Source organism: Macaca mulatta, chromosome 5, assembly GCF_049350105.2.
Source record: "Macaca mulatta isolate MMU2019108-1 chromosome 5, T2T-MMU8v2.0, whole genome shotgun sequence".
Lineage (NCBI taxonomy): Eukaryota > Metazoa > Chordata > Mammalia > Primates > Cercopithecidae > Macaca > Macaca mulatta.
In genome coordinates, this window is record NC_133410.1 from 160074542 (window position 1) to 160101070 (window position 26529).

At 37.9% G+C, this 26529-nt stretch overlaps 1 protein-coding gene across 2 annotated transcripts in view; it reads left to right on the forward strand.

The window, feature by feature from the left end:
- FHIP1A (FHF complex subunit HOOK interacting protein 1A) overlaps positions 1-26529 on the forward strand; it is a 265000-nt gene that overhangs the window by 72667 nt on the left and 165804 nt on the right. For both annotated transcript variants that reach the window (XM_015139343.3, XM_078002365.1), the window contains exon 2: positions 9370-9494. The gene's annotated coding sequence lies outside the window, so the exon portion shown is untranslated. The remainder of the gene's footprint in view (positions 1-9369; positions 9495-26529) is intronic.

Here is a 26529-nt window from a genome sequence, read left to right on the forward strand (position 1 = left end):
AAAATTGATTTTAATAATCTTATTTTATTAAAATCTTGCAATATTTTGTCTAGTGCTAGAATATAATTTTCATAGCTAAATTTTAAAACTTAGACTTGAGTTTTATTTTACCTCTCTGTGTGAAAAGCTTAAAGGGCAAACGTATCTGGTTATACTTTACAGTTTCACAGAAAGATTCTTTTCCTCCTTTCACCATCTTGACAGTTGAGAAAGTCAAGGGAACAATCAACAGACTGGTTTAAGAGAGTAGAAGTCTTTCCAGTGTCCTGGAATTTGCTTCCTCCCTGGTATGAAAGCTTGTATTTGCAGCATACAAAGTGATGTTGTGTAAAAATGTGAAGGACAGGTGTTTACTCTGGCCTTGACCAAGGTGAGAATTTGAGATGGAAGAGTCAGGCTCTGTGTAGGGGATGTTTTGGAACTTGACCAGTCTGTCAGTTTTGTTACCTACCAATGAAACTGAAAGGTAAGTGAAGGCAATGCAGTTTCACAACTCATAATACAGCTTTAAAATCTTTTTTTTTTGGTTGATGTATTTTAAGCAGTTGAATATATTTTCCATAAATTTTACTGCTTTCCATTTACCTTTGAATAGAAGCCAATGAGGAGAAGTATTTAGAAGGTTATGAGCAATAACAGAATGAACTGTTGGAAAAGTCCTTTTGTGGCTTCCCTCAAGTGTGTACTGGTGGAAAAATTACTATAATTTGATAGTAAAATGTTGGAAAATGATTTTATTTACTATTTAGAAATAACACAAATGGGCCTTGCTTTTGAAATTCACAGGTTCAAAACATTTAATTATGCCTCACTACCTCAATCTTTGCTCATTATGCTTTACATTGATGGAATTAAATGTGACACATTGCAATGTTGGATCAACCCCACAGTTCTAAAATTTAGGGTTTGATTAAATTCTAAAAAAAAAAAAAAAAGATACTGTACTGTTTAGTGTGAGAAATGGAGACTTGTGAAATTTTGTTTTTAGCCTGACGTTGTCTGAAGGAAAGAAAGTATCCCAGTGATAGAGGAGGAAAAGAACATTAACAATACCTGATTGTAACTTGCCTGTTGAAATCACAGAAGATTCTTCGGCTTTGGAAGAGCAAATGGTGTTTTCAAAGCTAAATCCTTAGTGTCTGTACCCATCATAATATGGCTAGTCCCCTGGGAAATGGTACTTTTAGTATGTGTGTCTGCCCATGCCAGTAATAAACACGTGTTTATCGGCCATTCGGCCCCAAAGCGTCCAGTTTTATCTTTTGGATATACAAGGGCATGTGCGGATGAAGGTCACAGCTTCATGATGCTTGCTGTGAGGCTCATGGGTGTCAGTAGGAAAGCTAACAATGTAATTCCTATAATGTCCAAGGAATTCTTTGGAGGCCATCCTCTGATTCTTTTGCTTACCTTGTACAGGGGCTGTCTATACAAGTTTCCTCAGGCTTTCAACAATGGTGTCATTAACTTGTACTTTAGAATTTGTAAGATTATATGAGCATTTTCAGTGGGCTAAAGTCACCTGTCATTTGTTTTAATGGTTAAGGGTCAGGAATTGAAAGTTAGACTTGGGTTTTAGTCTCAGCTATGCTTCTGTGTGATTTTAGTTACTTAATTTCTGTAAGCTTCAGTTTTCTTACGTATAAAATAAGTATCCATTCATTCATTTGTTCATCCATTCAATAAACAGTAAGTACTTCCCACGTGCCAGGCCCACTCTTGGTGCTGGGAAGCAAGCAATGGGCAAAGAAGAGAATAATCTCCGCTGTCATGGAGCTTCAATTCATGGGGAAATGGAATGTAAATTAAAAGAAATTAAACATTTCGTGTATTTTCCACATGTGAATATATATGAGATGATGACAGTTGCTACAGACAAAATGAAACAGCATCAGGGGTAGAGGTAAGATTGGAAAGCGGTTTCTGTTTCATGTGGGGTAGACAGGAAAGGCTTCCATAAATAGGTCATATGTAAGCAGAGACACAAATGAAGAGGAGGATGATGTATGAGGATATCTGGGGTTAGAGGCTCCAGGGAATAGCAAGTCTGGCAGGAGTTGCACATTCCTGAGGTGAGAACAAGCTTGGTGTGTCAGAGGGGCAGTGAGGAGAGGCCAGTGTAGCTGAAGTGGCTGAAGTAGGGTGAAGGAGGGGCAGAGCAGGATGGTAATAGTGCCCAGCTTGTAGGACTGCTTAGGAAATAACATGCTTAACATGTACTTTATACATATTAAAAGAATAAAACACTGTAACAGTTGAGGTTTATTTTGGGCATGCAAGAAAGGTTCATCATATTACTAAATATAAATAGAAAAAAGTCATCTGATTATTTTTTATAGAAAAGGCATTTGGTAAAATTCAATCTCTATTATTGATTTTTTTTTTTTTTTTTTGAGACAGAGTCTCGCTTTGTCACCAGGCTGGAGTGCAATGGCACAGTCTTGGCTCACTGCAACCTCCGCTTCCTGGTTCAAGCAATTCTCCTGCCTCAGCCTCCCAAGTAGCTGGGACTACAGGTGCCCACCATCACGCCTGGCTAATTTTTGTATTTTTAGTAGAAACGGGGTTTCACCATGTTGGCCAGGATGGTCTCGATCTTTTGACCTCGTGATTCACCTGCCTTGGCCTCCCAAAGTACTGGGATGACAGGCGTGAGCCACCGTGTCTGGCCGTTTTTTTTTTTTTTTTTTTTGAGACAGGGTCTCACTCTTTTGCCCAGGCTGGAGCACAGTGGCATGATCATGGCTCACTGCAGCCTCAAACTCCTGGGCTCAAACAATCCTCCCACCTCAGCCTCCTGAGTAACTGGGAAGCTGACATTACAGGTGTGCACCACCATGCCTGGCTAATTCTTTTATTTCATTTTTTTGGTAGAGACAAAGTCTTGCTATGTTGCCCAGGCTGGTCTTGAACTACTGGCCTTAAGAAATCTTCTCACCTCAGCCTCCAAAAGAGCTGGGATTACAGTTGGAGCCATTGCACCTGGCCCTATTATTGATTTTATAAAAACCCTTCAAAATATAATAGGAAAATACCCTTAGCAAAGCAAAGTATGTTCATCTCAACCCAAAACCATCTGAGCCTAAATAGGAAATTTGAGAGCATTTCCATAAACATCAGAACCCAAAATAAGAATACTGTTTTCACTAATTGTTAATGGTATTTGGAATCATAAACCAGTGCTGCTGGATGAGAGAAAAAAATGAAGTTATCAAGGTATAAAAATCAGAAAGGAGGTAAATGAATGTTGTTTGCAAATAATGGGAATATGTGACCTGAATATCCAAGAGAATAAAATGAAAAACTAATTATGAAGAATATGATAATCTATAAATGTGCCTGGATGCCAAAGTAATGTGTCAACATTCATAACCTCCCATATATGCTAACAACCAGTTAGAAGATATATTGGGAAAAAGGCCATTAGCATAAAAAGGATGAAACACCTAAGAATAAACTTAAGAAAATAATATGTGAAGGCATTTAAAAATGCTCCTGAAGTGTGAAAAAAAGATATGAAAACATGGAAAGGTCCCATCATATTTTTGGATGCGAAGATGCCAATTCTCTGTGAATCTGTATTTTAAGGTAATTCCTGTAAAAATAACAACAGATTTTTTGGGGGCCCTAAGCAACTTGGTTCTATGGTCATTTGGAAAAGTAAACAACCACAAATAGGACAATTCTGAAAAAGAGAATAAAATCTAGCTTAGTAAGTCTACAATAATTGAAACATTGGTATTGCCAGATACCATATTTAGCATATGATAAAGGTGGTATTTCAAATTAGTTGGGTAAAGTTGCTCAGTTCCATAACTGAGGAATAACCAGGTAGCTGTCTGGGGGAAAAGGTACTATTTGCAGCAGTATCTCAAATATTAAGCCAAAAATCAATCTATGATAAACAAATTTCAAGTATAGACTAGATTGTAAAATAACATGGGAAAATTATTTTATAATCTTGGAGTACGTACATATGGCCCTTCTAAGTAAGACAGAAAACTGAGAAGCCATAAAAGAAGAGATTGATATATTTGATTACATTTTTTAAAAAACCTGAATAGCTTCTGCATACTTCAAGGAACAAGAAAATTGGGGAAAATATTTGCTTCTCAAATCTTGAAGGGACTAATTTTCTTAATAAAAAGCTCCTAAAGCCGGGCCCGGTGGCTCAAGCCTGTAATCCCAGCACTTTGGGAGGCCGAGACGGGCGGATCACGAGGTCAGGAGATCGAGACCATCCTGGCTAACACAGTGAAACTCCGTCTCTACTAAAAATACAAAAACTTAGCCGGGCAAGGTGGCAGGCGCCTGTAGTCCCAGCTACTTGGGAGGCTGAGGCAGGAGAATGGCGTGAACCCGGGAGGCGGAGCTTGCAGTGAGCTGAGATCCGGCCACTGCACTCCAGCCTGGGTGACAGAGCGAGACTCCGTCTCAAAAAAAAAAAAAAAAAAAAAAAAAAAGCTCCTAAAAATCCATAAGAAAAAGTCCAACAACCCAGAAGAAAAGTGGACTAAGGATACAAATAGTCTAAAGGAAGGGAAATAACAGTGGCTTTTAAATATATGGAAAGATGCTTAACTTCACCCATTATCATAGATATGCACATTACAACTACACCACGGTACCATTTATCACTGTTAGATGGACAAAGATTACAGTCTTATAACCTGTTCTGTAGAGCGTATAGGTGCAAAACATTAGTCTATTTAGTGGGCAATTGGCAAAATCTATAATATGAAAAATTTCATATTGCTTTGTCCAGGAATTTCAATTTTAGAAAATTATCCTAGATATAAAAACACAGTCCTAGACATACAAACATTCATACAAACTATGAATGTATTCTGCATATACTGTATATACTTATTACATGCATGAGAAAATTATGTACAAAGGTACTCATTGTAGTAGTGTTTATAATGGCTAAAGGTTGGGAACACCCTAATGCTCATAATGGGATACTGAATCAATACATTATGTTACTGCTGTACACTTGAAAATGTGCGGTCATAAAAATTCACACCAGTGAATTCTCTTTATGTACCAATTTGGAAACATTGCCAATGTATAAAATAGTGTAATATGTTTATTTGTGTAAAAATGGTTTATACAAGATGTTTTGTTTATCTATGAAAAGGTGCAATTTCTGGGAAAGCTAACTTGGTGGCTGAAGACATGCCTAGCCTCATTTCAAAAAAAATCTGCACGTAGCACATGCCTTGCTCTTAGCACTTATTACATGCTAGTGGTGGTGGCGATTTTCATTGTAAAAACAAAGTTCCTTTGCCTCACAAGTTGATTTTTAACAGCTGAGTCTGGAAGAGGGAGGTCATCTCATTATAAATACTGCTTAATGAGTGTCAGACTTGGGTTTTTCACCAAGAATGCTGTATATACTTCCTGAAGTATATTTCTTGGAGGTTGTCAATACTAGCTCTGCAAACCAAAGATGTCAAATAATATTGGGCTGAACAAAACTAAGCAAACTTATTTTCTACAAGGCCTTCTTAGAGCCTTAATACACATACTGTGCTTTGTAAATATTCAAGAAGAACATTTAGAATGTGGCATTTTCCCAAATTTATTTAACTACAGAACCTTAAACAATGACTACTTAAAAAAACCACCTTATGAGTAGTTGTCACATCGGGAAACATCGCTTTAATACTAGAATTTGGTTTCATTCACCTTCATTATTCATTTTAATAAGTCAGTATTCTTGGTGTATTTCTAAGATACTTGTGGTCTCTGCCTGCTTTTTTTCCTTGCCTCGTGGTGTGCACCAATTCATGAATTTGTTTTGTAGTTGAGACCCTCCCAAAGTCACCCAAATTACACTGAGTTTCTTGGGTAAAAATGAATTGTATGTAATTAATGTGAAATCTTAGGGATTGATTGAATGGAAATTGAAGATTGAAGCTTCATTTGGTTCAACTTTTCCTAAAGCTTTAGAAGGTTTACTGTTGAGAGGAGGAATGAAATCAACTTAATGGATACATTGTTGAGGAATTGTGAGCTTAATGTGGAGAAGACAGTATTACTGTGAGGCTTAGAAGACATGGCTTCTACCTCTGTCTTCATCTTTTACCACAACTTAATTTTGAACAGGTCACTCATCATCTCTGTGCTTCAGTTTTATCCTCTGTAAAACTCAGGGATTGCATTTAAGTGATCAGTATGGGTTCATTCATTTTAAGACTTTAAGTTATTATTAGCGTGCTTAATGGAATCAGTGAAGTTTGTAGACCTGTGTAGAATATTTTGTTCTACTATGGGAGTTTCCACATGTGAATGTAATGTATTACCTGTCCCAGTTCAATCCTTTTTGAGAATGAAATTATTCAATAATTAGCTCATAGTCAGCTTCATGTATTTGAAAACTTGTTGAATTGTTTGAAACTTCTCTCTTCATTGGTTGGTTGGTTAATTATCCTCCAGGAAAGCGTTTGATTATATTACAGATCAATTAATACAATGCTATGGATAATCCACACCTCCTGTATAAATGTGCACCCCACCCCCATTTGTTTCTCTAGTGTATGGAGAAATCCATGATGTGGATATTAATTCTTTCTCACCACCCCAACAAAGTGTTCATTTGGTGGTTTTGCTGTGCTTTTGTGTACTCTCTGCCTATTAGCATATTTCTGAACTTGACATAGTAGAGGTCTAAATTCACTGAATTTATGCCATTTGGAAATGAGCTTTAAAATTTGTTCCTCTGTTGAAATTAGGGATGTGATATAGCTATTACACAGAAGGACTGTGAGCCTGAATTTGATTTTATTATGTGGAGGTAGAATGTTTTGTTAGAAGGAAAGCATTTGCCTGGGGAGAGATTTGAATATGACTGAATTGTTAACTGCCAACTTCTCCCCTTTTTAGCAGGAGACATATTTTGTTTTTAAATGAGATGACAACCAAGAGAATTATCAAGAACCGTGAATTTTAAGAGAGTTCTTTCAATTTACTTGAGTTCCATTTAACCTTGCTTTCGATGTCATTCTGTGCATTACTGTCAAAGGACTTGGCTTCCTTTGAAGTCATGAAGCGTTGCTGCTGGCGGAATCATGATGGTAAAATATAAGAGTGGTTCTTAGTAAAGCCCTTAACTGATACCCAGCAATGCCTTATTACCTAAGTAAAAGCATATGTGTGCGAGTGCCTAAAATTGTAGAGTGTAAGGGGAGGATATATGATAATGGACACTGAGATGGGAGAAGTATTTCTCATGAATTAGGGATGCCCTTTCATAATTCACAAGTTGCAAGATGAAAAAGCCTTGAAATCACCTGAAGAGCATCTGGCAGCAATCTGTAATTCTTAAGAGGAGGTAAAAGAGCCTGTATCTCTCCAGCACGTGATGATAAAACTGTTCATGTGGGGTATGGAAAAAGGAGAATTCTGTTACTTGTAAAACCCCTTGCGATTAAATGGCCTGAGATTTTGTTATGAGGAACTAGTAGTTCCCAGGTGGTTAATAAATGATTAATTGATTAGAGCGAAGAAGGCTGATTTGAGGGTATTGAGGAAATTTGAATGTGAAGAATTTGTTTTTTGCATGCAGAACGTTATCCTTTACTTTTCATACTCCACTCTTCTCATGCCTGGCCACTGTTACTCCTGTGTCTAGTTTTGAAGATTTAGGTCACATTGTGTCCCCCTACCCCCATTTTTTTCTTTTCACAAAATATTTGTTATAAGAAAAGGTACATTCTAAGCCTTTGACACACATACACACATAGGTTAAACACACATACACAACACCTTTTGTAAAGACTTCTAGGGCCATCTTTTATTATATTGGACTATTACAGAAAAATTATGTGAATGAGTGGCTTACCCTTTGGGGCTTGAGAAATCATGGCTGTATAGAGATTTCAAAAAGACGTATTTGTTGTACAGGGCTCTGACTTTAATTGCTCCCCTCAACCCATCTAAAGATAGGAACTATTTTACCTATTATTTGTAAGTATATCAGAAGAGATTGCATCTTATTTTTTTCTTTTGCATAAGTAGTTGTGATCATATGTAATTACAACATTGTACTCTGCTTTTTCTTTCCACTTTGTATTATAAACTACATTTTCCCATTTTATTATAACTCATAACATATTTCTTTTTTATTTAAAAATTACTTTAAAAAATTGACCTAAAATTGTATGTATTATGTACAGCTTGATGTTTTGAAGTATATTTATATATACATATTATGGAATAAAAAGTTTTTAATGGCCGACAGAATTGTGATTAAGTAAATTATGTGGTTGTGGCAAATGTACAGTTTGTGACAAACTGACTTCCTCAGTTATTGGCATTTAAATTGTTTCCATGTTTATTTTTTATTTTTTTAAAACCCTAAGAGAGGCTTCTTTTACCTACGCAAGAAAAAATTGGGGGCAAATCCATAGAGTAAAGTGAAGGCAAGTTTATTAGGAAAGTAAAGGAATAAAAGAATGGCTACTCCGTAGGCATAGCAGCCTGTTTCTGTGTTTTAAATTTAAGTATAGTATTTATGATTTCCTTAAAAAATGTACTCTCTTGGACATTTTCTCTGGCTTCCACTTATTGTGATGCCGAATAGTGGCTTTGTGGTTTTGTTTAGTATTTATGTTAGATTCTGGCTAACTGCTAAGGGTTAGACTCTCTAGATGTTCTTATTGCTCTCTTGGACACCTCTAGGTTTTGTTCTGTGTTTCTCCTAGGTAGGATAATTTCCCAGCTTACTTCTCTTCAAGCTCATGTTTTTCTGGTTGTAGGATAGGCATTAAGTGACACATCTGATCTTGCCAGTTAGACCTGATAATAGGAGATGTGTGTCTAAGACCAAAGTAGACTTTGCCCATTGGGTGGCACAAACCTGAACTTTGAATTGTCAGTATCTAGAGAGGTCAGAGTGTCAGTATCTAGAGAGGTCAGAGTTACTCGGAAATATTTGGGAATATTGTACATTTTTTGAAATTGTTTATAAAAAGTTTTTTGTGCTCCTTTCTTTGCTATTTTATATTATGCTATCATTATTATCTTAATATGATGCTGTTGACCCATGGATGTGGATTTACTTTCACACTTTTTTTCACTCCTAAAAGAAGCACATAATTGTTTGACATATCTTATAAGATGGAAGAATCCTTTTCTATTTTCTGTTACCCAGCAGGAGTTTCTCATTTTTGGCTAGCATTCAGATTTCTAAATAAAGATTTGCTTTTTGCTTATTTATTTATTTTTTTATGGTGAAGACAAATGCACACTGGGAGAACCCACTCAGTGTACAACATGTAGTGGTAAACGGGAGCAGAGAAAAAGTAGAGATACTCAGATGGGATTTTGCAGTTTATTAATTATTATTTTTATTCCTCTTCACAGATTTTTAAAGTCTTCTTCTAGGGGTTTCCAGCAGAGCTAAATGTTAGAGAAATCTTTCCGCTCCTCTGAAGAGTGAAGTGAGCAAATACAACCCAGCAGTAGGTTATTGAAGACAGCAGCCCCAGGTAATGTCTTCTTTTCTCATTATTATTGACATGTGTTCAGTAGTGCTCAGTAATATGTTATACTTTTTTTTTTTTTTTTAAAGCAAGTCTACTTGAACTTACACATCCAAGTGAACATTGTCTTGTTTAAAATGTCTTAGGGAGAGGCTATACTCTATCCTCTATGCAAAGCATTAAAAAAATCTTTTCTTAAGAACTGCATCTTGACCCTCTGGTAGCATTCTTCTAAGCATCTTGTTTTCTCTAGTGGCAGATATCAACCTTGTAAGGATATACTTAGAAAATAGTCTAAACTCATTTAGAGCTTGGGTGATGATCATACCTGGGGTTCTCTAATTTTGATCAAAACCAAGAAGGAGCAATAACATAAGGAAACCAATTTTCCTTTTTGTAATTTGTAATTTGAAGACTCATACACTGTATTGAAAATAAATTTTAAGAAGTGACTCTGAGTTTCAAGTAATGGTAGTATTGTTAAAATAATTGATCAGGCTTCATAATTTACAGAGGCATATACGATTTATTTGACTGTATAAATGTTGATATTCTTTCTTATTAAAATCAGTAAGTCAATCTGTTAGTATCGTAGAAGAGTTCCTATGTTAATCAGAAACTTCCTTACTAGATATACCTCTAAGGCTTTATAATTTGCCTCTTATAAATGATCTTCTTGTGGGGGTGGGGGGGGTGTTTTGCAATACTTCCCAAAGTGTTACTAGAGTGCTTGTTTAAAATGCACATTAAAAATTTCATATTAGTAGGCCTGAAACTAGTGTGTCAAAATCAGAATCAGAATGGTAGGGGCAGGACTTGGGAATCTGCATATTGCAAGTGAATGTCAACAGAGATTGACATTCTGGTCCAGTAAAATCAGACCCCTACCTAGGATCATTGTATTTTAAAAAATTTAGTGCAAGTTGTTGTGTAGACACAAAACAGCTATTTATGATTGTGTGCTTTTCTGGGAAGAGTGTGGGGAAGGGAGGCTTAGGGAAAGATTTGTTAACAGATCCAAAATTAGAGCTAGATAAGAGGAATAAGTTATCCTGTTCTAGACCATGGTAGAATGACTAGTTAACTATCTAGCTATAGTTTTGTGTCCTTTAAGAAATCTCTCCCTAACCTTCCCTTCCCCCTACTCTTCCAAGTCTATCATTTTAGAGACAGTTTAAGATAAGGAAAAGAAAAGCTGATAATCATAAATAGCTATTTTATGTCCATGTAGGAATTCTCATGAAGTTCTGTTTCTAATTAAGATATTTCAGGAACAAAGTGGTATTGCATAAATTTGGAGCTCATTTTAGACTAAGATTTAATAATTGTTAATAGGCATTGAGCCTATGTTTAAGTTTTATGTTAGTCATTCATTGGGTAATGACTTTTTAAATTTGGGATTTGACTCTGATGAACTCTGAGTTTTGGTCTTAAGGTCGGAATGTGTGTGTGTATCCCCTGTTACAGGGCTTTTTCCCAGTTAACTCCAACCAATGAGAGATCCTCTGATGTTTAAGGGAGCTTTAATTTCAAGGTCCTAAGCAGAATCAACAGTCTTATGATAAAAAATTAGCCACTCATGAATCCTGGGAATAATTTACAACCATTCACCTGTCTGTACAGCAGAAGTTGTTTGGAACATGTTCTTGCCTCTTCTAGAAAGCAGCATGAGTGATAGAATGATATTTATACTGGTTTGGAAAAGGTCAGAAACCAAATATTGTTGCCTTAGATGTGAGGTTATTTTGAGTTGTGCAGGAGACTTTGGGAGTGGGATGTGAAGAGTACAAAAGCAAATATATGTAAACGGGAAGACCTGGCAAGGATACTAAGAAGGTAGAGGGAGTAGCTTAGGTGGTTGTAGGACTGACTTGGATAATGAAAGGATCTAACAGTTGGGTGTATTGATTTCTTCCGAGGAAATGATGCTGGATACTAAAGGTAGCATAACAAGAACCACCCAAGTGGAAGATGTGTTTGAAGATGGACTCTGGAAGCTTGAAGACAGTATGATGCAAAATGTGTATGATAGTCCTGAGGAGAGGCTGTCAGTAGAATTCATCTGATATGAAATTTGGATGTGTTCTCAGAACAGTGAGACAAATAGCAGGTGGATAGAGGGAATTACAGATATTCTGAGCTGTTGAGAGAATTGTATATTTGAATATGCTATTTCAGGGTTAAAAGTTGTCTACATGAGAAAAGAATAGCAGTTATGGCAGCATTAGAAGGCTGTCCTTTCTAATTTAATGCCGAGAATGTCTGAGTCATGCAGAATTGGGATGGTGAGTGAGGAATGTTTCTCTGTGGCTTCCCTGGCTTTGTGTGGGGAGCCAGTGGGAAACCATTTTCAAAAGTGGCTTTGAATAAAAATCTAGCCCCAAAACTGTTTTAGTAAATAACATAAAAAGATACCCCAAAAGTGACGTGTTTGGGTCAAATAATCAAACCACCTGCATAACGCTGTAAATCTGAAATTTGTTCATTTTGCACATATCTTTTCATAATTTTATCAATTTTTAGATTATAATCTATCTCTGCCTTCTTTTGTAAATTTAGTCTTTTTAATTAATTCATCCATTTTGGTCTCTTCACATATTCTATGACCCTTATAATTTCTTTCTAGCATAGTTTGGATCTTTTCCAGCTTTTTTTTTTTTTTTCCTGTTCTAATTGACCAGAATGGCTTAAAATAAATATGTATAATTTATGTTTGGTCATGTTTTCCGTTTCATTTTTAACATCCTTTCTGAAATACCCTTGTCTTGGTCTTTAAGTATGTAGTGCCACACTGAACTGATGTACTCAGAGAAAAGTCTAACAACTCTAGTCTAGACTAGAGGTTCTCAAAGTGTGGTCCCCAGATGAACAGTGCAAACTTCACCTGGGAACTTGTTGGAAATGTAAATTCTTGGACTGAATCAGAAGCTCAGAGGGTGGAGCTCAGAGTTTTGTTTTTTGGTTTTTGGTTTTTGTTTTTTTGAGACAGTGCCTCACTCTGGTTGCCCAGACTAGAGTGCAGTGGCACGTTCTTGGCTCACTGAAGCCACGTTCTTGGCTGCTCGGGCTCAATCGATCCTCCCACCTCAGCTTCCTGAGTAGCTGGGATGACAGGCACCTGCCACCATGCCTGGCTAATTTTTGCATTTTTTGTAGAAATGGGTTTCACCATGTTGCCCCACCTTCTTGAACTCCTGGGTTCAAGCAATCTGCCTGCCTTAGCCTCCCAAAATGTTGGGATTACAGGCGTGGGCCACTGTGCCTGGCTGAAATTTATATTTAACAAGCCCTCTAGGTCAGCAGTCTCCAACCTTTTGGCACCAGGGACTGGTTTTGTGAAAGACAATTTTTCCATGAATGATGGGGAGGGGTGGCTTGAGAATGAAACTGTTCCACCTCAGATCATCAGGTGTTAGTTAGATTCTCATAAGGAACGTGCAACCTAGATCCCTCACATGTTCATTTCACGATAAGGTTTGCGCTCCTATGAGAATCTAATGCCACTGCTAATCTAACAGGAGGTGGAGCTCAGGAAGTAATGCTCAGCCACTGCTCACCTCCTGCTTGGAGGCTTGGTACTTAACAGGCCACAGACTGGTACCAGTCTGAGTCTCGGAGGTTGGGGACCCCTGCTCTAGGTGATTCTGATATGTGCTATTGTGCAAGCCATTTATTTTTTCTTGTCGTTGGTCTCCTGAGCAGATACATTAGGAGTTCTCAAACTGTGCGCACACGAATCATCTGGTAACCTTGTTTTAGACATTTCAAGAAGCAGAGAATTTTTCCTGACTGCATACCAAGAGATTTTGATTCAGTAGGTCTTGGATAACTCAGTTTATGTGCATTTTAACAAACTCTCCAAAGTAGTTCTCGTATCTATGATCTGGATTAAATGGATGTCTGTCACTTTCTTTAAGCCCAAAATTGATGTGATTTAAAATGGCTCTTTGGGTTTAGTTACTGAAAACTTGGGGCCAGAAATTTATTTGCAAAATGCATTCTGGATTATTTTTGGCTGAAGCCAGATTATGTTCTGATTTCTTTCCTTGAAAAATATTTTCTTGCCGGTTGCGGTGGCTCACGTCTGTAATCCCAGCACTTTGGGAGACCGAGGCAGGTGGATCACTTTAGGTCAGGAGTTTGAGACCACCCTGACCAACATGGTGAAACCCCATCTTTACTAAAAACACAAACATTAGCCGGGCGTGGTGTCGGGCACCTGTAATTTACACCAAGCTACTCGGGAGGCTGAGACAGGAGAATCACTTGAACCTGGGAGGTAGAGGTTGCAGTGAGCCGAGACCGTGCCACTGCACTCCAGCCTAGGCAACAAGAACGAAACTCCATTTAAAAAAAAAAAAAAAGAAAGAAAAATATTTTCTTGCCTACTATATAACAATTTTCTGAGGCTTCTCCTTCTTGATAAGGAAAAGAGCCTTTGGCCCTTATAAACGTGGGGATTTCATTATGCAGTTCTTCTAGGTAATTCTTTCAAATAGTAAACTTTAAAACACTATTCTAGGGAATGCCACTTTTTATTGAGATGTATCTTTTGTTTCTGCCCTTTATTTCTTATCTCTAAGCCTGTTCCCTATGGATGATGGTATATTTTCCTCATCTCAATGTCATTCATATTTTTGTTTTTTTCTTTAGTTTTTATGGTACTTTATTAGAAGAATCGTTCGTGAGTCTTCCTCTTCTTTTCAGTCTTTTTTTCCCCGCTCATCCCTTGGATTTAGGAAATTTCCAAGCTTTTTCTTCTTTCCACATCTCACTCACATGTTCTTCCCTCAGGGCCTGCTTTTTCATGTTGGCTAGGAACTTGCTCAGACATCACCTTAGCATCCACCTTATCAAGTAGCATCCGACTCCCACAACTCTCTCCTAAGCTTTAGCCCCATAGCAGCTGCCTCCTGGATGTCCCACAGTCAGGTCAGGTTACCATGTCTGGGATTGAACTCATTGTTCTTCACACCTGAAATCCATGCCTTCTTTCATATTCCCTGTATTGGTGAATGGCATCACCATCGACCATCAACCAAATGCAGCTAACATTTATCATGTGTTTCCTGTGTGCCAGGCACTATTCTAAGATCTTCCATGTAATTCCTTACAAAATCCTTTGAGATACATTCTATTGTTTTTCTCATCGTATAGATAAGGAAACCGAACCACATAGAGTTTAAGAAATTATCTCAAGGTCACAAAAGTATTAATTAGTGGAGATGGAATTCAAACCAGGCTGTCTGTTTCTAGAGCGTGTAGTCCTAATTACTGTGCTTTGCTGCCTTTCTTTTTCAGTAGCTCAAGCCAGAAATCTAGGATTATCCTTTACTTCATTCTCTTCCCTCTGCATATCTGCTTGGGACTCTTGAGTTCACCTACTAAATCTCTCTTAAAACCACACTTCCACTTCTCCACGTTCCATTGTAAGGGTTCTGGTCCAGGCCTTCATCATCTCTCTTCTCAACCACTATAATTGGTGTTTTCTTTCCATTCATTTCTTTATATTATGGCCAGTGTATTCTGATCATGACACTCCTCTGCATTCACCAGTGTAGCTCCTCCACAATCAGTCATTCATTGTGGACAATGCTTCTCTTTTATCCATATGTACAGGTTTGTTATATGGGTATATTGTGTGATGCTAAGGTTTGGAGTATAAATGGTCCTGTCACCTATGTAGTGAGCATAGTACCCAATAGGTAATTTTTCAGCTCTTTCCCCCCTCCCTCTCTCTCCACTCTAATAGTCTCCAGTGTCTGTTGTTCCCATCTTTTTGTCCCTGTGTACACAATATTTAGCTCCCACTTATAAATGAGAACATGTGGTATTTGGTTTTCTGTTCCTGCATTAATTCTCTTAGGATAATGACCTCCAGCTGCATCCATGTTGTTGCAAAGGATGTGATTTCATTCTTTCCTAGTGGCTGCATAATATTCCATCGTGTACATGTACTACATTTTCTTTATCCAGTCTACTGTTGATGAGCACCTAGGGTGACTCTATGTCTTTACTATTGTGAATAGTGCTGTGATTAGCATGTGAGTGCATGTGTCTTTTTGGCAGAACAACTTATTCCTTTGGGTATATACCCAGTAATGGGATTGCAAATGCTGCCATAGTATTCCATTATTTTCCTTTCATCTGACTCATCAAACTGTTTTAGTTGTTTGTTCAGTTACCTCTTTTAGACCATGAGCTGCATCTTATTTATTTCTGTGTGTCTATCACCCAACATAAGTATTGAATATTGATTATATGAAAGAACAATGAATATTTAAATGAGCCAACTGACTTCTACCAATTCTACATGCTTCCTACCTTTGTAAAATAACTCTAGCTGGTGGAGAGAGAGTGGGAAAATGCCAGATAGGAGACAGGATTAACAGGCAGCTCCCACTGAGACACACAGAACAGCATATGGAGACTCACATTGTCAACTTTTGCTCCAAGAACCACCACAGGAACACATCAGGAAAACTGAAAGAATTCACAGACCCTTTGAAAGAAGCAGCTTACCGCTGCAAACGCTACGTGAGTTCCCACCATGTGAGAGGAGGAAAAGTCTGCCTCTGCACCCACATCCCACTGGGAACCTGAAAATCCTGAAAATCCAGGTCATAGGAGATTTAACGTTACCTAGAGCTGAGATGGATTTAGGGAGCTGAGTGAAATATAAAAGTAGAAGAAGTAGTGGGAAGAGCCTTGTAGGCACTCCAGGTCCTCAGCTAGAGTCCAGGGAAGCCATTCCTGGCCTTATCTCACAGGTGTCTTTGGGGAAGTGAAGGCAGCCAGCGGAATTGGGGAGGGGCCACAGAGTAAAGGAAACTCCTAGCTGAACTTTGTAATAATTTTGACTAAGCACGAATTTTCCTGATTAGAATCTAGGGTTGGGGAGTGAACAGGAAGTGCAGATACGAGTGCGGAAGCTGTAGCCAAAGGTGCAGGCAGGTGGGGAGGGGCAAGGCCTGAGAGCCCTGCTGGCTTTCTCAGCAGGGAGGCTTGTAGCCTGGGGCAAGATCTCAGCCCTGCTTGCCAGCTGCTGGATATAAACTCAGTGCTGTTATCCAGGCATGGCAGGAGCGAGACTGGCCTTGCTGGGAGCTGGATACCTGTCATTGCTGACTTTCCCTGCCTCCCTGATGACCTGTATGGTGCAGCAGAGGCAGGCATAATCTCCCTGGGAACATAGCTCTATTGGCCTGAAAACTACCTTCCATCCCCCTCAGTGGCTGCAGCAAATCCTACCCAAGGAGAGTCTGAGTTCAGACCCACCTAACCCTGTCTCCACCTGGTGTTTTTCCTCTACCCATCCTAGTAGCCAAAGACAAAAGACATAAACTCTTGGGAGTTCTATGGCCCTGCCCATCGCCTGAGAAAGCAGAGCACTTATCCTTGCCTATGTAGGGCAAGGTTATATCCCCCTTCTACTACTGTAGCAAGTGCTCTCTTGAAAGCACCACCTCCTGGCAGGAGACCAACCACCTCAAGTGATTATAGCAACTCATAACAGAACCCTACTCGAAAGAAGGAGAAAACAACAGCTAATTCCACCACCTGCAATACCCTGACTAACCAGAGGTCCTGAGTCTGTCTATGTGACAGCTTCACAGCTAGCATAACCAACATTTGAGAAAAACAGTGCACTAAACAAAACTAAAACCAAGGACTCCCACAGAGTCCACTTTACTCCCCTCCCACTTCTACCAGAATAGGTGCCGGTGTCCATGCCTAGGATACCTGAAGACGGATCACATCACAGGACTCTTTGCAGACATTCCTCAGCACCAGCCAGAGCCTAATAGGCCTACTGGGTGGCTATACCCAGAAAGGCAATAACAATCACTGCAATCTGTCTCTTAGGAAGCCCCAAATCTAGGGGAAGGGGGAGAGCACCATGTCAAGGGACCACCCTGTGGAACCAAAAAAAATCTGAACAGCAGCTCTTGAGTTCCAGATCTTTCCACTGAAGCAGTCTCCCAAAATAATAAGGAACCAGAAAAGGAATTCTGGTAATATGACAGAATGTGATCCCCAAAAGATCACAAGCTACCCAGCAATGAATCCAAACCAAGAAAAAATCTCTGAATTGCTAGATAAAGAATTCAGAAGGTTGATTATTAAGCTACTCAAGGAGGCACCAGAGAAAGATGAAAACCAACTTAAAGAAATTAAAAAAACAATGCAGGATATGGATGAAAAAGTCTCCAGAGAAATAGATATTGTAAACAAAAGATAATCACAACTTCTGGAAATGAAAGACACACTTAGAGAAATGCAAAATATACTGGAAAGTTTCAACAATAGAATTGAACAAGTAGAAAGAACCAGAACTTGAAGACAAGGCTTTGAATTAACCATCTGACAAAGACTAAGAAAAAAAGAATTAAAAAAATGAACAAAGCCTCCAAGAAATTTGAGATTATGTTAAACGACCAAACATAATAATTGGTATTCCTAAGGAAGAAGAAAAATCTAAAACTTTGGAAAACTTATTTGAGGGAATAATCAAGGAAAACTTCCCTAGTCTTGCTAGAGATCTAGACATCCAAATATAAGAAGCTCAAAGAACATCTGGGAAATTCATTGCAAAAAGATCATGACCTAGGCACATAGTCATCAGGTTATCTAAAGTCAAGACAAAGGGAAGAATCTTAAGAGCTGTGACGCAAAAACATCAGGTGACCTATAAAGGAAAACCTATCAGATTAATGACAGATTTCTCAGCAGAAACCCTACAAGCCAGAAGGGATTGGGGTCCTGTCTTTAGTTTCCTTAAACAGAATAATCATCATCCAAGAATTTTGTATCCAATGAAACTAAGCTTCATAAATGAAGGATAAACTCTTTTTCAGAGAAATGCTGAGAGAACTTGCCACTACCAAGCCAGTACTACAAGAAATGCTAAGAGGAGTTCTGAATCTTGACGCAAAACCTCAACATACACCAAAATAGAACCTCCTTAAAGCATAAATCTTACAGGGCCTATAAAACAATAACACAATGAAAAAAACACAAGGTATTGAAGCAACAACTAGCATGATGAATAGAGCAGTACCTCATATCTCAATACTAGCATTGAATGTAAATGGCCTAAATGCTCCACTTAAAAGATACAGAATGGCAGAATGGATAAAAATCCACCAACCAAGTATCTGCTGTCTTCAAGAGACTCACCTAACACATAGGACTCACATAAACTTAAGGTAAAGAGGTAGAAAAAGATATTCCATGCAAATGGAAACATAGAAATCAAAAGCAAGCAGGAGTAGCTATTCTTATATCAGCCAAAACCGACTTTAAAGCAACAACAGTTAAAAAGGACAAAGAGGAACATTATATTATGATAGAAGAATTAGTCCAGCAGGAAAATATCACAATTCTAAATATATATGCACCTAACACTGGAGCTCCTAAATGTACAATTACTACTAGACCTAAGAAATGAGATAGATGGCACCACAATAATAGTGAGGGACTTCAGTACTCCACTGATAGCACTAGACAGGTCGTCAAGACAGAAAGTCAACGGAAAACCAGTGGTCTTAAACTATACCCTAGAACGAATGGACTTAACAGATATTTACAGAACATTCCACCCAACAACTGCAGAATATACATTCTTTTCATCAACCCATGGAACATTCTCCAAGATAGACTATAAGATAGGCCACAAAATAAGTCTCAATAAATTTAAGAAAATTGAGCTGGGCACGGTTGCATTATCCCAGCCACTTTGGAATTAGATTCCTATAATCCCAGCACTTTGGGAGGCCAAGGCGGGTAGATCACCTGAGGTCAGGAGTTCAATAACAGCCCGATCAATATGGTGAAACCCCGTCTGTACTAAAAATACAAAAATTAGCTGGGTGTTGTGGTGTGTGCCTGTAGTCCCAGCTACTTGGGAGGTTGAGACAGGAGAATTGCTTGAACCTGGGTGGCAGAGGTTGCAGTGAGTTGAGATCATGCCATTGCACTCCAGTCTGGGTAACAGAGCAAGATTCCATCTCAAAAAAAAAAAAAAAAAAAGAAAATTTAAATTATATCAAGTACCTCTCTCTCAGACCACAGTGGAATAAAATTGGAAATTAATTCCAACAGGACCCCTCAACATGGAAATGAAATAATCTGCTCCTGAATGATCTTTGGGTCAACAATGAAATCAACATAGACATTAACAAATTCTTTGAACTGAATGATAATATAGTGATAACTGATCAAAACCTCTGGGATACAGCAAAAGCGATGCTAAGAGGAAAGTTCATAGCAACTAAATGTCTACATCAAAAAGTGTGAAAGAGCACAAATAAGCAGTCTAAGGTCACTTCAAGGAACTGGAGAAACAAGAACAAACCAAACCCAAACCCAGCAGAAGAAATGAAATAAAGATTGGAGTAGAACTAAATGAAACTGAAACAAACATGAAAAGGCAAAAGATAAATGAAACAAAACTTGGTTCTTTAAAAAGGTAAACAAAATTGATAGATTAGTTTAACCAAAAAAAAAGAAGAGAGAAGATCCAAATAAGCTTAATCTGAAATGAAATGGGAGATATTACAACTGATACTACAGATATACAAGAGATTATTCAAGGCTACTATGAACACCCTTATGGCTACAGACTAGAAAACCTAGGGGAAATGGATAAATTCCTGGATATATACAACCTCCTATGTTAAACCAGGAAGAAATAGAAACTCTGAACAGACCAATAACAATTAGTGAGATTGAAACAGTAATTAAAAAATTGCCAACAAAAGAAGTCCAGGAACAGATGGATTTACAGCTGAATTCTATTAGACGTTCAAAGAAGAATTGCTACCAATCCTACTGAAATGATTCCAACAGAGAAAGAGGGAATCCTCCCTAAATCATTCTGGGAAGCCAGTATTCTCTAATACCAAAACCAGGAAAGGACAACAACAACAAAAAAGAAAACTACAGACCAATATTCCTGATTAACATAGATGCAAAAATCCTTAACAAAATACTAGCTAACTGAATCCAATAGCATATCAAAAAGATAAATGCACCATGATCAAGTGGATTTCATACCAGGGATGCAGGATTGGTTTAACATATGCAAATCAATAAATGATCTTTGGGTCAACAAGGAAATCAACATAGACATTAACAAAGGTCTGTAGTTTTCTTTTTTATATACCACATAAACAATTGAAAACAAAAATTGTATGATCATCTCAATAGATGCAGAAAATGCATTTGACAAAATTCAGCATCACTTTATGATTAAAACCCTTAGCAAAATCAACATTGAAGGGACATACCTTAAGGTAATAAAAGCCATCTATAGCAAACCCACAGTCAACATTATACTGAATGGGGAAAAGTTGAAAGCATTCCCCCTGAGAACCGAAACAAGACAAGGAAGCCCACTTTCATCACTTCTATTCAACATAGTACTGGAAGTCTTAACCAGAGCAATCAGACAAGACAAAGAAATAAAGGGCATCCAAATTGGTAAAGAGGAAGTCAAATTGTCACTGTTTACTGATGACAGAATCGAATACTTAGAAAACCCTAAAAACTCATCCAAAAAGCTCCTTATAGAGTCCAGATATTAGATCTTTGTTCGAAGCATAGTTTGCGAAAATATTTTCTTCCATTCTGTAGCTTGTCTATTTACTCTGTTGATAGTTTCTTTTGATGTGCAGTTTGCAATCGCTTTTGGTGCCTTTGTCATGAAATCTTTGCCAGGGCATACATCCAGAATGGTATTTCCTGGGTTATCTTCCAGGGTTTTTATAGTTTTAGGTTTTACATTTAGGTCTTTAATTCACCTTGAGATGATGTTTGTATATGGTGTAAAGAAGAAGTCCAGCTTCAATCTTGTGCATATGGCTAGCCAGTTATGCCAGCACCATTTATTGAATAGGGAGTCCTTTCCTCATTGCTTGTTTTTGTCAACTTTGTTGAAGATCAGATGGTTGTAGATGTATGACTTTATTTCTAGGCTCTCTATTCTGTTCCATTGGTCTATGGTCTGTTTTTGTACTAGTACCTTGCTGTTTTGGTTATTATAGCCTTGTAGTATAAAGTCTGGTAACATGATGCTCCAACTTTGTTCTTTTTGCTTAGAATTTCCTTGGCCATTTGGGCTTTTTTGGGGGTTCATATGAGTTTTGAAATACTGTTTTCTAATGTTGTGAAGAATGTCATTGGTAGTTTGACAGAAATAGCATTGAATCTGTAAATTGCTTTGGACAGTATGACCATTTTAACAATATTTGTTCTTCCTCTCCATGAGCATGGAATGTTTTTCCATTTGTTTGTGTCATCTCTGATTTCTCTGAGAAATTTACAATGATGATTTTGGACTTCTCATTGTAGAGATCTTTCACCTCCCTGGTTAGTTGTATTCCTAGGTATTTTTCTTTTTATGGCTATTGTGCATGGCATTGTATTCTTGCTTTGGCTTTCAGCTTGGATGTTGTTGGTGTGTGGAAATGGTACTTTTTTTTGTACATTAATTTTGTATCCTGAAACTTTGCTGAAGTTGTTTATCAGATTTAGGAGCTTTTGGGCAGAGACTATGGGATTCCTTAGGTATAGAATCATATTGTGTGCAAACAGAGATAGTTTGACTTCCTCTCTCCTTGGATTATGCTCCTGATTTTATAAAATTGATCAAATTATTAGAAAGTATAGAAAAAAGACTGGAAAGGGACTAAGTGCAGTGGCTCATGCCTGTAATCCCAGAACTTTGGGAGGCGAAGGCGGGCAGATCATCTGAGGTTAGGAGTTTGAGACCGGCCTGGCCAACATGGCGAAACCCCATCTGTACTAAAAATAAAAAATTAGCTGGATGTGGCAGCATGCACCTGTAGTCCCAGCTGCTCGGGAGGCTGAGGCACAAGAATTGCTTGAACTTGGGAGGCAGAGGTTGCAGTGAGCCAAGATTGCACCACTGCACTCCAGCCTGGGCGACAGAGTGAGACTCTGTTTCGAAAAAAATAAAAAAAAATAAAGAAAAGACAAAAAACTGGAAAGAAAAATATTAAAGTTTTAAAAATGGTTTGTCTCTCATGTTGGTGGTATGAGTGATTTTTATTATCTTTTTTTTTGCTATATATTCTTTTTTTTTGAGATGGAGTTTCTCTCTTGTTACCCATGCTGGAGTGCAGTGGTGTGATCTTGGCTTACTGCAACCTCCACCTCCCGGCTTCCAGTGATTATCCTGCTTCAGCTTGCCAAGTACCAGGGATTACGGGCATGTGCCACCATGCCTGACTAATTTTTGTATTTTTAGTAGAGACAGGGTTTTGCCATGTTGGCCAGGCTGGTGTTGAACTCTTGCCCTCAGGTGATCCACCTGCGTTGGCCACCCAAAGTGCTGGGATTACAGGCATGAGCCACTGTGCCTGGCCTATATATTCTTTTCTTACAATGATTATATATTGTTTTATGATTTAAAAATAAATTCTGCTAAAAATAAAGAATATATTTACTGTTTTGATGATCAGCTGCTGCTTTGCTATTTAGGGTCTGAACATCAAAGCTGAAATTTTAATATTGATGTTTTAATCAAGGAAGAATAAGCCCATGGCAGATGTATCCTATAGGATTTGGGATTTACATATTGGACATGTTTTCCTGCATTTGTTTAGAGACATTTCCTCCTTTTTATTCTAGTAATTTAGATCTCACCTAATGGAATCTAGTAAATTAAATAAGCAAAAGATTATATATATTTTATATATATATTTTTCTTTCTTTCTGTGGCATTTGTTGTAGCTGTTAAAAACAAAAGCACCACAAAGCTTAAAAACTTAAATACTCATATTTGGTAGCTGGATTGTGGTATACCCTTTGTAGTCCTGTGGCTGTTTTTAGCATCACCATTTCCAGGGCAATCCTGATATGAATATATATTTGTTTTTGAAGGGAAAAGCTGAGAAGATTGTGGCACATTGTGCACAAATTCTCTCATGTAGTTGACCCTTAACAAAGATAAAGTGTCCCACTGCCCTATTTCATATTCACAGACCCTATATCAGGAATAGATTAATTTTATTTATTTATTTATTTATTTGAGATAGCATCTCATTCTATCACTCAGGCTAGGGTGCAGTGGCACAATCTCAGCTCACTGCATTCTCCGTTCCCCAGGCTCAAGTGATTGATTTTCCCATCTCAGTCACCCTAGTAGCTGGGACCACAGGAGCATACCACCACATCCAGCTTTTTTTTTTTTTTTTTTTTGTATTTTTGGTAGAGATGAAGTCTCACCATGTTGTCCAGTCTGGTTTTGAACTCCTGAGCTTAAGCTGTCTGCCCACTTTGGCCTCCCTGGGATTACAGGCATGAACCACTGCACTTGGCCAGGAATAGATTAATTATAGGGCTGTATTCCAGAATGCTAGATAAAGAGAGGAAGTATGAAAAACATGTTCAACATAAACCAAAATAGTGTCAGTTAAAAAAGAAACAATAAAAACAAACCCTGAAAGCAACAATATATAGCTGGGAATGTTGGGACCTGGGGATGGGAATGCAAGGTTTAGATTGTGTTTAGCGGGAGAAAGGCAGATTCGTGTAAACATTTTAGAGTGGTTTTCCTTAGTCTGTTTGAGAATGAGCAAGCCTTTAGAATGTAAAAACATACTTTGGAATGCTACAGGATTCTGCCTCTAATTCTGTTATCTCTTAACTGAGAAAATAATATTGATAGAAAGTTACTTAAACTCTAATCATACTTTTAAATAAATTCATATTTCACTAACTATGACATTATCTATATGCCATCTATATCTATTTGAAGAGTGGGAATTAGTCTAATGTAGATTTCCCCAAACTATGGCTTGTGAACCAAATCTGGCCAGTCACCTGTTTTTTATGGACCACTAGCTAAGAATAGTTTTTACATTTTTAAATAGTTGGGAAGAAAAGACCAAGAATAGGCATATTGAATGTATGTATCTTGCAAAGCTTAAAATATTTACTCTGTGGCCACTGTACTCCAGCCTGGGTGACAGAGCGAGACTCTGTCTCAAAAAAGAAAAAAAAAAGAAATACAGTTGATTCTCTGTCTAGGGGGATTTCATCATCAACCACCCTTCCTCCTCATTGTTTTTCTGCCTGTTGGTATCTTCATTAAAAGATGAAGCCTTGCAGTCTTCAATTTAAGGTAAAATACAGAAAGGCAAATGTATGAGCTTGTTAAAACAGATTTAAACAGTTATTAAGCAATGAATAGAAGTGATTATATCTGCCCTGGTTCTCATTTACAGGTGTGGTTGAAGAGAACAAGAGAGCACATTGGGTCTAAAAATGTGTATCTGTATTTTGGGCTAGAAATTTGGGAGGTTAGAGATCTTCATTAGTGGGTGAGAGTCAAGAGAAAGCTAAAGACAAAGGAAAAATTTCAAAGCTGTGACTTGATTCACCCTTCTTATATACCTGAGTCCCAGAACTTCTTTTTTTGCCTACTTATTTCCTAAGAATTGGAGCCCTGAAGCCTATTCTGTCTATGTGGCTTTGAAATTAACTAAGCTTTCTTCTCTGGGCAAAAAAGTGGATTCTGTGGCCTACCTATTGGTCTTAATTTCTCTTATTTTTATGTGAATCTAGATCTGCCTAGTACAAATTCAGCCTGGTTATCTGAACCACTGTACCTGATGATTCCAGTTGTTGTACATCTTGAACTTTTCTTGACCATGTTATTCCTGACCAGGTTCTGAAATATGATTTCGTGAAGTAAGCATAGTTACACACTGGTCACAAAGTCCTTGTGCATGCCAGTTGAACTCATGTCTGCATCCCTGTATTAGTCCATTCTCATGCTGCTAATAAAGGCATACCAGAGGCTGGGTAATTTTTAAAGGAAAGAGGTTTAATTAACTTACAGTTCAGCATGGCTGGGGAGGCCTCAGGAAACTTACAATTGTCATGGAAGGGGAAACAAACACATCCTTTTTCACATGATGGCAGGAAGGAGGAGTGCAAAAGGGGGAAAAGCCTTTTATAAAGCCATCAGATCTCACGAAAACTCACTCACTATCATGAGAACAGCATGAGGGTAACCACCTCCCGTGATGAAATTACCTTTCACCCGGTCCCTCCCATGACGCATGGAGATTATGGGAACTACAATTCAAGAAAAGATTTGGGTGGTGACAGAACCAAATCATATGAGTCCCCCTCCATTCTCCACATAGATTCTACTTTTTTCTCATTTGCTTTTGGAAGTCTTTCATTTTAATAATTGGAAGTCATTAGAGCAGACCCTGCTACTGTTTATAGGTCTTTGACTATTGTCAAGTAGAATATTTGTGTATGGATATTATGGCCACTATCAGGCCTTTATTAGAGACTGTTTTGATGACATGTAATTGGCAACACAGAAAATGTTCAGAGGACATGCGGAAATTTTAAACTTTGGGCAGAGAAAGGAAGGAGATTTGTACTTAGCAGAATAGGGGACTTTATGGCCACTCTTTAATTTTCTGGGCCTCAAAAACACCATTTAGGTATCCTGGCAACTCAATAAAAGAAGGCAACTGTCTCTTAAGTAGCTAGGTAGAATCTACTAATTTATTGTTTGTTATTAAGTTCATAAAGAGAATTATCTTTTTTATTCTTGGATTGTATTGAGGTCAACCATTCTCAAAACAAAAAACAAACAAACAAAAAAGGACTTTGGACAGCCTGCCTGGGTTTGAATCCTGACCCCTGCCCCTTGTCACTTGGGGCAAGTTACTTATCTTCTCCCTGCCTCAGTTTCTTCAGTGATAAAGTAGGGAAAGTAATAGTATACATACCTCATAGGGTTGTTGTGAGGACTATATTTATTTATATGTCAAGTAATTTAAGCAGCGCAGGCCACATTGTAACTGCTATTGAAGCCTAAGGTACTATTAATAGTATTCATTGTGGTCTTAGAGTTAAGGCCCTAATCTAGCCATAGGTATTTTTAGATCATTCCAGGAAATATGTTCAGACATTTCCAGGAAAAAAGCCTAATCCTAATTCTTTGAAATACCTTAAATCAGAAAGATAAATGAAATTGTTGGAGGTG